Source organism: Nuphar pumila, chromosome 15 (genome assembly GCF_984573655.1).
Source record: "Nuphar pumila chromosome 15, dmNupPumi1.hap1.1, whole genome shotgun sequence".
Classification (NCBI taxonomy): Eukaryota; Viridiplantae; Streptophyta; class Magnoliopsida; order Nymphaeales; family Nymphaeaceae; genus Nuphar; species Nuphar pumila.
This window is the reverse complement of record NC_143263.1, coordinates 6,478,156-6,493,896: the sequence shown is the minus strand read 5'-3', so window position 1 is coordinate 6,493,896 and position 15,741 is coordinate 6,478,156. Positions and strand designations below refer to the sequence as shown.

Below are 15,741 nucleotides of genomic sequence, written 5' to 3'. Positions count from 1 at the left end.
ACGAGACCATGCTGCTGGCATTTTTCTAAAAGGATACGAAGATGTTTTGCATGAGCATCCTCTGTCTGAGAGAAGACGAGGATATCATCAATGTATACAGCAATGAAATCTTCTGTTCCTTTGAAACAATTGTCCATCTTCATTTGGAAGACGACTGGTGCATTTTTCAAACCAAATGGCATTACAAGCTATTCATAAAGCCCTTGAGGCGCCCAGAAGGCAGTCAAAGGGATTGATAAGGTTTCCATCATTACCTGATGAAAACCACTTTTCAAATCGAACTTTGAATATATTTTGCTGCCTGCTACCTTCTTAATGATAGAATTGATACCTGGTAATGAGTACTGATCTTTTTCCGTATTGTCATTCAATCGTTTGTAGTTGAAGACCATTCGTTCTTTACCTTTGGTAACAATTCCAGTCTTCGGGTCCTGTGTAGTTCCCGAATGCACAATAATGGCGGTGGTTTGATGCTGACTCTGTGATGGTCGAATCACGCCAAGTTGCTGTAGCGCTGCTACATGCTTCGCAAATGACTCCTTCATTTGTGGTGTGACCTGCTTCAGTGGCCGATCTTCTATGAGAAAATCAGCATTCTTCAGAGTGATTTTGCAGGTAATTTTGTTTTTGGACCAATGCTTCAAGGGATCATCCTCGATGTATCCTGCATCTTTCAGTTTTTGAATCAGAGGATTGAACTTTTTCTGAAAGTTTTCAGGCGTTGGTCCGGCAGAGTACAGGACTGCTTCCTGTAGCTGAATGTACTCCAGGTCATCGATCTCTTGAACAAACGCAGAGATCTGCGTTGTCTGCTGTGTTTGGATGGTGGTCACGTTCTTGTAGAAGGTGATAATGTCTCCTTCTATTCTTAGGCCACCCTGCATAGCTCTTATGAAATTACAGCCGATGATCATCTGGATTTCGCCTCCTAACTGCATAGGAAACGCATATGTATATGAAATTTTAAAGATGTTATCTCCTATAATCATCTTTCCATATTTCAATTTCTTGTTGGCGCTCTGCTTCGAGTTTACTCCAGTAAATTGTACTGTGAAGGTGTTAGCTTCCAGTGCTGATGATGGTATAGATCTTTCATTTATACAGCAGGTGGTTGCGCCAGTGTCCAGGATTGCTCTTACAGTAAAGATTGTAGTTTCAGGGATTTCAAATGTAACATTTAAATTATAAAGGCGGTTTCGAATTGTCTTACCACCCCCACCACACTCCGCTGCGTATGAATTTTCACCTTGGAGAACGAAGATTTCGTCCGAATCTTCTTCTACTATACCTTCAATTAGATCTAGCTGTTTACTTTTGCCTTTATCATTTAATCCAAGCTTCTTGAAATCCTTCTCAAGGTCATGGATAAGTAGCTGATCCTTCAGGTATTGAATTTCCTTCTGAAGCCGTGTGTTTTCGGCTTCCAACCACTGAATATAATCAATCTGAGATTTGATTATTTTTCTGAACTTTGCCGGCTCTTCCGGCGTTTGTTGAACGGGTTCAACCGGCACATTCCAGTTGAAGTAGTGTGGTCCGCAAAGGCCACATGCAACAATTCCACAGTTTGGGCAATGGATTCTTGCCCTCTTCATCGTTTTGATCTTGCAGCAGCAACATGTTGGGTTTTCCACCACCTGATTGTGCTGCCAGTTGTGGTTACAATCCATTTGATTAGGCTTCAGTAGAATACTGGGCCTATAACTGTCGATTTTATCCTCTCCTAGTCTTCGAATCATGTTGAGACTGAGGGATTGTAACTGGTGCTCCAGCGACTCGTCATTTTCCTCATTTTCAGAGACTGAGAAAATGGCGTCGCTCATGTCTTCTCCTTCGTCTACAGAGACGATTTCATAGTCATCTGGGAGTTCAAGGCCTTCAAAAATGGCCGTTCTCTTAATACTTCTCTTTTCATTAGGACACTCCCTTGCAAAATGTCCCTCTTCACCACAGAGGTAACATTTGCATCTTTTTGTTCTTACAAGGTGTTTCCTCTTCTCTATTCTAGCATGAGAAGGATGAGGCTTACTCTTGTAAGTGGATGATTTTCGGAGGCCATACCTTTTTCTCTCTTTGTACCTCCTTCATAATACCCTGGTATTGGTATTTGCGAGCAGAATGATAAATTCTTCAAAGATCTTTTGAAGGCAGCATCTTTGCATTCCTGCTCCAAATATTGATAAGTGTAAAGGATTCTTGAAACCAACCCAATTTTTACAGTAGGGTAGCGTTCATCGAACCCCTGCTTTATGCGACTTCCCAAGTCACCAGGCATTTTCATCCAAAATTTCTATGATATTTCATCAGAGATCCATACTCTTCCTGTCTTGGCCGCTAGATGAAGATAATCATTCTTGTACTGCAATATATACTTTATATTGCTACAGGAGAGTTTCTCAAGGTCTCTGTACGCTTGATCTTGGATGCCAGTTGTTCCCTGAGCTGGATCCTCAAGTGTAAAGACCAATCTCATTTGGGCAAGTATGTTGTTCGTGCCCTCTCGTCCATCTGCGGTAGTGATCAGATGTTCATATTCTGTCTGGTACTTCATCCGCCATTGGACCCAAATTAGTTTTTCTGTCTCACCTAACAGATTTTCAATAAAATCTGCTTTATCTCGAGCATCTGTAAACCTTTATCCGCAACAAGATTTCTCGTGATGGATTCCCATCTTGAGAATACTTCATGAAATAGGCCAATTTGTTGAGGAATAACAAACATAGCCCCTTGCGAATTTTTGGCAGAGGGAAGATCATACATTTCATTGTTGGCTGCCTTCTTGAACTTCGTCCTGCTGCTTGAGGCCCCTTCGAAATTTGGAATTATTGGAGGGGTTTGACCAGTAGCAGGTGGATATCCCGGAATATTCATCGCAGTGTCTTGCTGCGCCGGGTTGTAGATGGAAGATCCTTCAGATGCCATCGCCGTTCTTAGGTGAGAGAAAGCTGGATACTCCAACTCTTCTTCTAGGGCGAAAGTTTGTTCCCCGGAAAAGGGGTTAACAAACTCATCATCATCATATGAGTCAAATTTTGGTCCGTCATCAAATTTCGGACCTTCTTGCCAGGTTGCGAGGTGTTGATAATAGATGAGATCGTCCTTGCTGTTTTCTTTTTCTTCTTTCAGAGAAGAAAGCAATAGTCTCCTGCATGGATTCATCATCATTTGGTGCAGGCTCATAGTCAGCAAATCTGACTGATATTCGTCCTTAAATTTTTAAGTGCACAAAACAAATTACACACTTAAGCAAGGTTTTAAAACCCAGTGACTCGGGACTCGACTCGTTCTTTATTGACTCGTGACTCGGCGGGTCAACTCGGTGACTCGGACCGGGTTTTGTTAACTTTTGATTTTAAAAGAAAACAATATATAATTTGTCTCAAACCATGTTTTTCAGTAAACAAGAGATGTTTTTTGGCTCCATGCAGATTCTTGGGTTGAACTGAAATAAGGAGATCGTAGCATGTGGATAAATTGTTCATTAATGAGCAGTAAGTTGGAAATGTGGAATGAAAGAGCACAATTTATTCCAGTTACATAGATGCCTTTATACATTAAAAATGCACATGCCTATAAAGAAAAGAGAAATTTTTGTTGGATGTGATAAGGCAAGGTGAGGACAATTGGTTCTGATTAAAGGGGTATAGCCTATATGAGATACAAAGAAAATATGAAGTCTGAAAGGAGAAGAAAGAAGCACCAAGTAGATGTTGGAACTCTAGGGATGTTAAGGCCAAAGTTATGTATGACTTTGTTCCAGTTTCTTGTCTATTATGCCTTCATAAAGATGGGGCGAAGAGGAAAGGTGTGAGGAGAAAACCAAATTCTTCCTTGTTTTATAGTCATGTTAGTAAAGTTTAAAGCAAAATATTAAATGCATTTATGCAAAGAAACTGCAAAAAATATAATTGTGTAGAACATAATAAAGGCAGCAATCTACTTGATCATAAAATATTAATTAGCTGTTGTTGAATCTGAAGATTGTCCTGCCTGATGCTTCTAGAAATAGATTCATATCCAATAACATTTACCTTAGATCATAGTCACATATTGTCTTCTTTACATATTGAAGACATTAAGAAAGTAACAACAATATTCTCAATAATATTACAAAATTTTTTTATTCGGAAATACTCAAAAAATCAAATTTTAAACATTCCAGAACTCGCCCGAGTCAGGCCGAGTCAAGCCGAGTCAGGCCGAGTCACAGCCTGAGTCTTCGCAGACCGAGTTTAGCTTGCCGGGTTGACTCGCTGGAGGGCCGAGCCCAGCCGAGTCACCGAGTTGACTCGGCGAGTTTTAAAACCTTGCACTTAAGCACTAAAAAAGTGAAAGCATAATTTAATTTCATGTATTTCAAAGTTGAATTAAAGTATAAACTATAAGCTATAAAGTTCTAAACTTTAAACTTAAAATTAACATAGTCTACTACACTTCATCGTGCAAGCTTCAAAACAAAAGTACATGTCACCGAAATCAAACCAGCAAAATGTTACAAGACCATGACAAAAAAGAGTAACATAAAAGTTTCTAAGTTTATTGCCCAACTATTATATATATATATATATATATATATATATATATATATATATATATATATATATATATATATGATCACAAAGTCTGTACTCGCCTATGCAATCTGCGTATGAAACTCTGACGGCATATGGCATTAGCTGCCATAAGCATATTATTGCTAAACCTCTGTCCATGCCATGGTCTGAACTCACACGGGTTCAGACCATGCTCTGAACGAACCAATTGTATGAAAAAAATGTTTAGCACTCAGCTGGGGCAAGCTCACTGAATTTGGTTCAGGCCTTGATCTGAACTCACAAGGGTTCAAACCTTGGTCTGAACACACCCCACAAGGTGACCGGATCACGCACGCACACAAGGGCCTAAGGTGCTCACAATTTTTGACAGACCTGAATAGGTCTCACATTAGAAAAAAAATTGAAAACCCAAGATAGACCTTGAATAGGTCTCAATGTTAGAAAAGAATAATATTAAATGAAAACCTTGATAGACCTTGAATAGGTAAGTTTTTTTCCCTCAAAACTGATTCAATATCAGACCTTGGGTTGGTTTCACGTGTTTGAAAATAGATCAATAACAGACCTGGGAAGTCAATCGCGTTAAAAAAAAACTAACGTGATGAATTAAAACTGCAGTACCCATCACCTTACCTTACAAAAATAAAGAAAAAGAATAATGCTCACATGAGCAAATAATGTTGTTTCTTAAAATGATTACATGCTTAGACAAACATTGCTGTTTCATAAAATGCAATCACGCTTAAAAAAACTTTGTTGTTTCAAAATTAGTCATTATGCATATAAAATCTTTCTCAAAACATGATGGTATGAAACAAAAATGAAACATGCTGAAACCAACCTTGCTGGGCCTAGTGGGTATTCTTCAAAGCCTGGAGGTCGCTCTCTCCCACGGTCAAGTGAGATGGAGAGATAGAGAGAGTCAGAGGAGAGTAACATACCTGAAGATCATCATCGCCGGTCGGTGGCGGTCGTTGGTGGAGGTTGCCAGACGTCAGTGGCCGAAATCTTGAGAGAGAGGGAGGAGTCCGATGCAATGGTGAAAAGAAAAAACCCTAACCCTTTCGAGTTTTGTTTTTTCACGAGCTTTTCAAAATTTCCATTTTGCCCTTATTAAAAAAACTTTTTATTTTAACTTTTTTGGTAAAAAAGTTAAAAAAAGGACTAACTTGTCCATTTAGCAAATCACCCCCCTTTAAAGGGGTACGCGTTTCCCTCCCGCGTAACCCTTTAAAGGGAAACACACTTCCTATTTTAATTGTGCACTTCCCCGCATGTTTCGGAAGCGCGTCTCGATGAAGCACGCTTCCCCTGGTGTATAGTCGCTTCCAGTGACTCTGTTTTATACTCTTGAGTTCTGAATAAAATTTTACAACATGATAGATCAGCTCAGTTTGGCCATGAATCAGGTTGGTCTTTGAAAAAAAACAGGTCACCCTAATTGAGTTTTTGACCAGCTAAGTCAAGAACGGCTTTAAGAAGGAAATCTCTTATTTGAAAGTTTTGTTCCTTGTCCCACTGTCTAGATTGAAGACCACTGGTTATTTGGTCGTTCTAAGTTTTCCGTGTTTCATATTTTCATGCATCAGTCAAGTTTAAATCTCATTATAACACATGCTGATTGAAATCGGTAGAGAATCCTTCATGGTGCTGACCTGGAATGCCTTGATTAAGCCTTATTTTTTCCATATCTCTATGTCCTATATCACGTATTTAATTTAATTCCCTTTTTACCTTCCTTGCGCAAAGAATAAATGCTTATTGACGGTCGAGCTCTGATGGGATTTATTCATCAGTCCTCAACTTTATCATAAGCGAAAATGATTTGGGTCTGCTTGTCTCTATTTTGCTTGTCATTCTTCTCCTGATCCAGCGAGTGCATGGCAGCCCAACATTGAATGTCTTAGTTTTTGTTTTGCTTTTTAAAGGTGTTCTTTTTTATCTCTTTTTTCGTTTGTTTGATACTCTGAATTCTGAATAAAATTTTATAACCTGATAGATCAGCTTGATTTGTCCATGAATCAGGTTGGTCTTGGAAAGAATAAGGTCACCCTAGTTGAGTTTTTGACCAGCTATCAGGAATGGATTTATGCTGGAAATCTCTTATTTGAAAGTTCTGTTCCATGCCTTACTATGTCTTGGTAGTTGTTTTATTAACCCACTATCTAGCTTAATGATCACTGGCTGTTTGGTTCTAAGATTTCTGTGTTTCATATTTTCATGTCAGTCAAATTGAACTCTCATTATAACACATGCTGATTGAAATTGGTAGAGGATCCTTCATGGCGTGGACCTGGAATGATTTGATTAAGCCTTATTTTTTCATATTTCTAAGTCCTATATGTTTTGCTTAATTGTATTCTCTTTTTACCTTATGAAAGAATAAGTGCTTATTGACGGTCGAGCTCTGATGGGATTTCATCGTCAGTTCTCAACTTTATCATAAGCTAAAATGATTTGGGTCTGCTTGTCTCTATTTTGCTTGTCGTTCTTCTCCTGATCCAGCGAGTGCATGGAAGCCCAACATTGCATGTCTTGGGTTTTCTCTTGCTTTCTAAGGGTATTCTTTTTTATCTCTATTTCCTTCTGTTTTATACTCTGAGTTCTGATTAAAATTTTACAACATGATAGATCAGCTCGGTTTGACCATGAATCAAGTTGGTCTCGGAAAAAATTAGGTCACCCTAATTGAGTTTTTGACCAGCTAAGTCAAGAACGAATTTAAGAAGGCAATCTCTTATTTGAAAGTTTTGTTCCATGTCTTACAATGTCTTGGTAGTTGTTTTATTAGCCCACTATCTAGGTTGAAGATCACTGGTTATTTGGTCGTTCTAAGTTTTCTGTGATTCATATTTTCATACGTCAGTCAAGTTGAAATCTCATTATAACGCATGCTGATTGAAATTTGTAGAGGATCCTTTATGGTGTTGACCTGGAATGCCTTTTGATTAAGCCTTATTTTTTTTTTCAATATCTCTATTTCTTATATCGCATGTTTAATTCCCTTTTTACTTTTATTTATTCCTTGCGCAAAGAATAAATGCTTATTGACGGTCGAGCTCTGTTGGGATTTCATCATCAGTCCTCAACTTTATCATAAGCTAAAATGATTTAGGTTTGCCTTGTCTCTCTTTTGCTTTTGGTTCTTTTCCCGATCTAGCGAGTGCATGGCCGCCCAAGACATAGAAATTCTCTGTTTTAGTTTTTCTCATGCTTTTTACCTCTATTTCTTTTTGTTTGATACTCTGAATTCTGAGTGAAGTTTTATAACCTGACAGATCAGTTTGGTTTGGCCACGATCAGGTTGGTCTGGGAAAGAATTAGGTCACCCTGATTGAGTTTTTTGACCCTTCAATTCTGTATGCATATACTGTTCTCTCTCTGCTAAAAAAGAGGTCCGAATAAACTGTACACACACACATATGTACCATTACTCAGTGTACAGCATTCCGGTCCATTTTGTCTCCCTCCTTTCTCTGACAGGTTTTGCTCTCTTAATCCCGTTTTCCTTTTGAATGTTTCTGTTAAAAGTTTGTTACTGTTTTCTTTTTTTTTAAATGGGCTCGCCTTTGTCCATATTCAACTCAGCGTGGTCATTTGGTTTATCTTCAACTTTCCACAGACTTCTCCAATTCAAGGAAGTCTATTATATTGGTTTGGCTTTTTAAATCATATTATTTTGTTATTTTTGAATGTTTGTGTTTTGCTGATCTGAAAGTTGGTCATTTGTGTTCTTGTGGAAACCAGATCTAAAACATAAACTTTTGTTTCAGGACTTCTTTCTACTTGTAGCTTGTGGATTTTTGTGTTCCAGTTATTAAAAAACCAGCTTCTAGATCCATACAACAAACAACAACAACAACAACAACAACAACAACAACTACGCCTTCTAGATCCATACAGATGAAAATATTTGAAACTTTGAACATGCAACATTTGGTTGAGAACCTGGTCATGTTCAGACTAGTTTCAGTTTAGAGTTACGCTTTATTCTTTTTTTGTCATATCACTGTGTGATCTGGTAGGATAGGCCCAATTTGGGTGTTGCTATTCAAGCTTAATAGAGTTTAGTTTTGTGTTGACAATGCCTTGACTGAGTAGGTCATGAGGGAGTTGCATCTTGTTTTATGTTATCTGTTACAGTCTGGTTCCTGTGTGCTATCCTTTGGGGTATTTATATTTATTTTATTAATTTGTGGTGATCAAATGTGATTATAAGACCACAATATTTTTTTGGGAAAAATGTATATTTGGCATGACAGTTATATATATCATATCTCCATTGTTATAAATCCATGTTGTAGCTATTTGGGTCATCCCACAATCTTTCATTGTTCCTCCTCAAGTCTCCCGTGACCGCTGTGAGTCTTCATTGGTTCATTTTATTCCTAATTCTTTTTAATTTGTTGTCAAGCTTTCTCACTGGTGTTGTGACAGGTCTTTAAGGAATATGTCCAAACCCTCTTAGATCATATTTGTTGTTGTTATTATTATTATTATTATTATTTGACACAACTGCTAATCATTTTCCCAGCATATTCATTTATGCTCTCTTGTCACATGTTAACTGTCCAACACTCAACACCATATAATGGTGTTAGTCTTTTTGTGGTCTTTGTTCCTTCAGTCATAAAGGTATTTGCTTATTATGTAACACTCTAATTGGCTCACCTCCACTTCCTCTAATTAACACAAATCTCAGCAATCATATCTTTATCAAAGCCACCATTTTGCTGTATGGTAGAATTATTTATCAATATTTTTACAGTGTTGTATTGCAAGGTATTCTATCTTTTATATCACATCTACCTCACTAGATTTTGAATGAGGATGTCACTTCATATATGATTAATGCAAATAATCATGAGCTTGTAGCTGATCCTTGATGTAGTTCAATCATATCATACTTATCCCTCTACATATAGCGATTTTATCTGCAATAGAAGTGTATTGAATAATTTTTACATATTTCAAGTTGTATAATTCCGTGGTAGTTCTCTCCTTACAGTAGATACTGAAGACAGTTTTAGCAGCTATGCTGGAACTATGTTGAGATGCTGGATAATGTTTTGAGATAGAATGTACTTTGATATGCGATTTGTTAAAATATGTTATATATATATATATATATTACGACACATACACATATGTTTTACATATATATGTCTATGTGTCATAATCTACATATATATGTATTAGCTTTGTAATACCCACTAGGGGTAAAGTAGTCATTTTACTATTTCACGCACAATGTATTCTTTTTTACTTTCTTTTCTTTTTCCTTTTCCCTTTCTTTTTCACCTTGGGAAGGCCCCTTTAAGGGACGTTGGAGCTTCCAACAGTCACATTTATGACCGTTGGAAGGGCTCCAACGTCCCTTAGGAGCCCTTCCAAGGGTCCTCTCTTTTTGCCTATAAATAAAGGGGTTCTCCTCCATGTGAAGTATGCTTCCTTTGAAGCCTCTCTTGAATGGAATATATTTTTTCTCTTCTCTTGTGTGTTTTGCCACTTTTGTGGTTTGGTGTAATCTTGCCTATTAGTGGCTACTTGTATATGTGCATGCTTTCTTATTTGCCCTTGGCGATATAATTTTTTCTTGTTCGGCACTTCATTACATGGTATTAGAGCCTTGGTTGTGAAAGCTTCATCGGATCCTCTCTTGTCAAGTAATATCTCTCCTCTCTCTTGCTTTCAAACTCTTTTTCTCTAAATGGCCGACAAAGATGCCAAAATCGACCTCATTCAAATTCAATGGGACCAATTATCGTATGTGGGCGACCGCTATGAAAAATAACCTCAAAGGTAAAAAACTTTGGGGATATGTGTGTGAAACCATTCCGGAACCACAATTGAAATTAACCAAGTTTGAAGGCAATGAGGAAAAAGCATTGAATGAAGAACAAAAAGAGAAAGCCATTCTTGATTTCTCTTCAAAAATGGAAGTTTGGGAAAGTTAACATGCTAAATTTTTAGCATGGTTCATGAATAATGTTGAATTAAAAATTTGTACAAATCTAGCAAAGTTCAAGAAGGCCAATGAAACTTGGTTCTTTATGAAAGGCATGTACACTCAAAGAGAACTTGTTAGACACTTCTTCCTACAAGAATAAGAGAAACCAAGCAAGGTGATATGAGTATTAGGGACTATTACAATGCCCTATCTTCTTTATGGGATGAACTTGTTCTTCTCGAACTGCAATGAGAAGGTAGTGCTATTCCCATGAGATAAGAACAAATGAAAAAAGAAAGATTTTTTTAATTTATTCACAGGCTTCTTCTCGAGTTTGAGCAACTAAGAGGATCCCTCCATCATAGGGCCTCTACTTCTTTAAGTGACATTTTGACCGATTTATGTCAAGAAGAGACTCTGTTGGCTTTAAAAAGAGATGTTGATGAAGTTCATGCAGTATCTAGACCCAACAACAATGTAAGACCATATAAACCACCTCATTTTTCCAAATATAATGGTGGTGGAGGAAGAAAATTATTTGTCATAATTGTAATGAATCAGGCCATATTCGTCCGGATTGCCCCAAGTTCAACAAGGTGGAGACTCCTGAAGTGATCTGCGCCAAGACGAGAGCCAGTGATGACACTCATTTAGCAAATCCCACTCCTTATCGTCTGTTAATCGGGTCACTAACATATTTATGTATCACCAGACTCGATATTTCTCATGCGGTTCATAGTTCCAGCCAATTTTAGACTGCACCTACCATTCACATGGCCGCAGTCGTGAGGATTATCAAATATTTGAAAAACACCATAACTAAAGGATTATTCTTACCCTCCTCTTCACCTCTTACTTTACTTGCTTGTACTGACTCTGATTGGGGGGTAACCCCGATGATCGTATTTTCACGACAGGTTATTGTGTGTTTCTTGAAGAGTCACTTATTTCGTGGAGATGTAAGAAGCAACATAAAGTATCTATCTCTTCTATCGAAGCGGAGTATCGTGCGGTGACCACTACCACCACTGAGATTGTATGATTAAGAAGTTTGCTTAAAGATATGGGCGTCTCATTCTCAACTCCTTCGAAGCTGTGTTGCGACAACAAGAGTTCTATCTACATTGCCTACAATCACACCTTTCATGAATGAACAAAGCATGTAGAGATAGACTGCCATTATGTTCGTGATGAGTTCCTACGGGGCACCATTCAACTTTCATATGTTCCTATCGAATACCAATTGGCGGACTTCTTCACCAAAGCTTTGCCATCACCTCGATTTTACTTTTCTCCTTAGCAAACTCTTGGTGATCTCCCCGTGTGTTTGAGTGAGGGTGTTAAAATATTTTATATATATATATATTACGACACATACACATATATGTTTTACATATATATGTCTATGTGTCATAATCTCTCTCTCTCTCTCTCTCTCTATATATATATATATATATATATATATATATTCTCTTTGTAATACACACTAGGGGTAAAGTAGTCATTTTACTATTTCACACACAATGTATTTTTTTTTACTTTCTTTTCTTATTCCTTTCTTTTTCACCTTGGCAAGGCCCCTTTAAGGGCCGTTGGAGCTTCCAACGGTCACATTTATGACCGTTGGAAGGGCTCCAACGTCCCTTAGGAGCCCTTCCAAGGGTCCTCTCTTTTTGCCTATAAATAAAGGGTTCTCCCCCATGTAAAGTATGCTTCCTTTGAAGCCTCTCTTGAGTGGAATATATTTTTCCGCTTCTCTTGTGTGTTTTGCCACTTTTGTGGTTTGGTGTAATCTTGCCCATTAGTGGCTACTTGTGTATGTGCGTGCTTTCTTATTTGCCCTTGGAGATATCACTTTTTTTTATTTGGCACTTCATTAATGATTGTCTACTTACTATATGATTTTTTTTCCTATGATGGTTCTTGATTATTTGTTTCTCTAGTGCTATTGAGTTAACAAAATAGGGTACTGAATTCAATAATAGGTAGATGCTTTCTATCTGTTTTAAAACGAAAGAGTCTCTCCTGGTTTCCTTTTCTGCTTTTGTGACTTTTAGCTTATGTCAGAATTGTAACTTATTTCTCAGTGATTAGATGCTGAATTTTGTTTAGTTTCTAGAGTGTTGGTATTGCTTCATCCAAACATGAAGATTAGCTTTTCATGATGATTCATAGGCTTTTTCATTGCAAGCAAGTCTTTATTTGCTAATTTTCACTGTAAATCGATCACTGATTATTGTTTAACTGTTTGTCAGGATATTGGTGCTAGATGTATGGAAAAATGAGGCTGTTTTATCATTTATTTCTTCATGACATTGCGGCCAATTATTTGGTATGCTTGTTCAAGTATTCTGGGTTCTTCTGCCGAATTTTTGTTACTTCTGCATTTGAGTTATGTGAATTGTAATGGGAAACTAAGGGCCCATCTGAAAGATACATCCATTATTAGGAGCCTACTTTTGGGTGGCTTCTAGTTAGCTGTTTGAATCAAGGTTGTAAGTATGGTATCGTTACCCGTATCTGTCGGGCACAAATTAAGACTGTATTGTATCATAAAATATCATATTTTTTTAATAAAAAATGTCTAAAAAAATCAGAAAAAATGATGAACTGCACAAAATACAACCATAAAATCACATATGAAACATTTATGTCTCTATGAGCTGCATAAGACATCATCAAACACCAACTATCTCACAACAATGCAGAATATTGAATATCTTGCAATCAATAGTATGCCATATATCTCATACTCTCATATTACATAAAAAAAATATTATGGCAATAGTTGCACTCCCTTTTCAGTTGGTTTTCACTCATTACTTGAGTACCCCATTGTCATGCCGGATTATCTTACTCCATCTTTGTTGGAGTGTGGAGCTGGATCTCTAACTTGATATGAATCTTTAATTTTTGTGGATCCAATTTCGCGGTAAGTTGGGGGTGTTAAGGGGTACATCGCCCTCCGAGGCAATTTTTTTAGAGTAGCTTTGTATTTTACTTCTAATAAGTTTTTTATCTTAATTTTAACAATGCACCTAAGACCTTGTATCGTACGCTACAATACGATATAGGGTTGTATCGTACAGTACAACATGATACCGGTTTCTATCGCGATACGAGTGTGTATCGTATTGCAAATCTCAAAAGGATAGGTATCATGTCTTATGATACTTACATTACTGGGTTGAATGACTCTCTCTCTCTCTCACACACACAAGCACGAGCACAACGTACACATAGTCATCACCGTCTTTTTTTTTGCATCATGTCTTGCCATAATCCTATTCATCATCATCGTGATCATCCATCAGCATGATCATTATCTTTTTTCTGTCATCACCATCACCATCTTCATCATTCTATCTTTTTATTTTCATCATCATCATTTTTGCCACAATTGCCACCTATAACATAATTATCTCATAATCATTATGTTCACCATCATCTTATGGCCGACCACAACCCTCTCTGTACCAGTCTGAAAATAATTTGACATTTCGAAAATGCATTTTGCACAATGTCCAACATATTTAGGAATCACAATAACTTTGGAGATTTTTCCTCGAGTCAGAGAACATAAATAAATAACTAGAACATTTGAGATGTTGATTACGTGAGGAATTCTCTATAAGAACAATTGTGATATGCTCCTTATAAAGGTTACACTGTGTTAATACAATTCATGAGCATTAACAATTTCCAATTTTTTTGTCTTGATCATTGAACACTTACAAATGTCATTCTACTTGTTTTTCTTAAAAGGTTAACCAATAAAATTTACAAAGCTCACCAGCTTGGTAAGAAACTCACGTGTCATACAACTAGATTTTCTAATAGAAACGTGAGGTTGGTTCTTTATGTGAATTTAGTGGAAGCCTTTCTGTTTGTTCTGTATCATTATCAGTCACCCACCAGTTTCAGAGCCACCCCCTGTTTGATAGTTGATTGATGAGAAAAAATCAATATAAACCCAAAAAATGTGATAGTTTTATAATTTTTTCTACTTTGAGAATATTGCAATTTAATCATGATTTTATTGCATGATTAATGTGATATGAATATTTTTATATATTTAGTTATTTTTAAAATTTATTCTATTTTACTGATTTTTAAAACTTAAATATACAGATATTTCCCTAGATTTTATTGACAAAAATAAGTTTTTAAAAATATGGCAAGACTGTCCTTGCTGAAAAAATCAGGAAACCATGACTTGCAACTATGTTTTAATTCCGACTGGAGGGCATGTGTGGGATTATATGCATGTCTTTGTCTGACATTCTTCCACTTGCTGGTTCTGTAGGTCTGTAAAGTTCGTATTGATCCTGGGCATCATCCCGACAAGCAGTGGGGATTATATGACATTGAAATTTGTTGTGTTTATGGTGTGCGTGATCAACCAGGACGTTCCAGACTGCGTATATTCATCCATGTTTTCATGGTGCGAGGGATTAAGTCGTGGTTGTAGTGGGTTTATCTACAGTCTTGCTATGTCGGAATCTCTCCCTTCACAGGCAGAAACTCAAACCTGACAAGTCCACGGCATATGAAGACACCATTGGTCTGTGTTTTATGGAACTTCATAAAAGATCTCATCAATACGTCCACTTAAGAGTTCTATGTAGTGCTCCACAGAAGATTGTGGGAGCAGCTCACTGTTGCCTGTGGGAGTTGAAGCCTGGGTTAACTTCCTCACTTTATCTGTCCCAAGCAAAACGAAGTCTTTGCCATGACAGCGGTTAGGATCATTCCTACTTATAAGGTGTGTTTAATCTGATTGCTGTGTGCGTGTCTTAAGACCAGTTGTAAGCTGCTGATTTCGTACTGAACATGGATGTTGCGTAATGAGGATTGGTTATGGATGTGGGGTCTCTGATTGAGAAGCTTAAAGCTAGATTCGTGTGCATATTACGGAGGAAATTGGGTATTTATATACAATTTGCACCACGGATAATCTCAGAGTATTCAAAACATTTCTAAGCTGAATAAGATGTGCAAATTTGTCGGTGCAGTATAATTGGATGTACACAAGCGATGTTGTCAGTATGGTTGCAAATCAGCCAATTTCATATCGTATCGTTAGAATATACATACTAGACTGACCTGATTACGTTTATTTCAAATATATCTTAAAAATGATACCTGTCATTTTGTGGTTAAAAGTTGGTCGGTTCAGCGTTGAATCCGAATGGCCTGATTCTCTCAATCGATTCAGGGTCCAAGAGATTCTTA

At 37.2% G+C, this 15,741-nt stretch overlaps 1 long non-coding RNA gene across 1 annotated transcript; it reads left to right on the top strand.

Annotated features, from left to right (window-relative positions):
* Positions 1-4,627: 4,627 nt before the first annotated feature.
* Positions 4,628-15,523, top strand: LOC149814290 (uncharacterized). Its single transcript, XR_016427877.1, has 2 exons — positions 4,628-12,838; positions 14,813-15,523. It is a non-coding gene; the product is annotated as an uncharacterized LOC149814290 (long non-coding RNA).
* Positions 15,524-15,741: the final 218 nt, after the last annotated feature.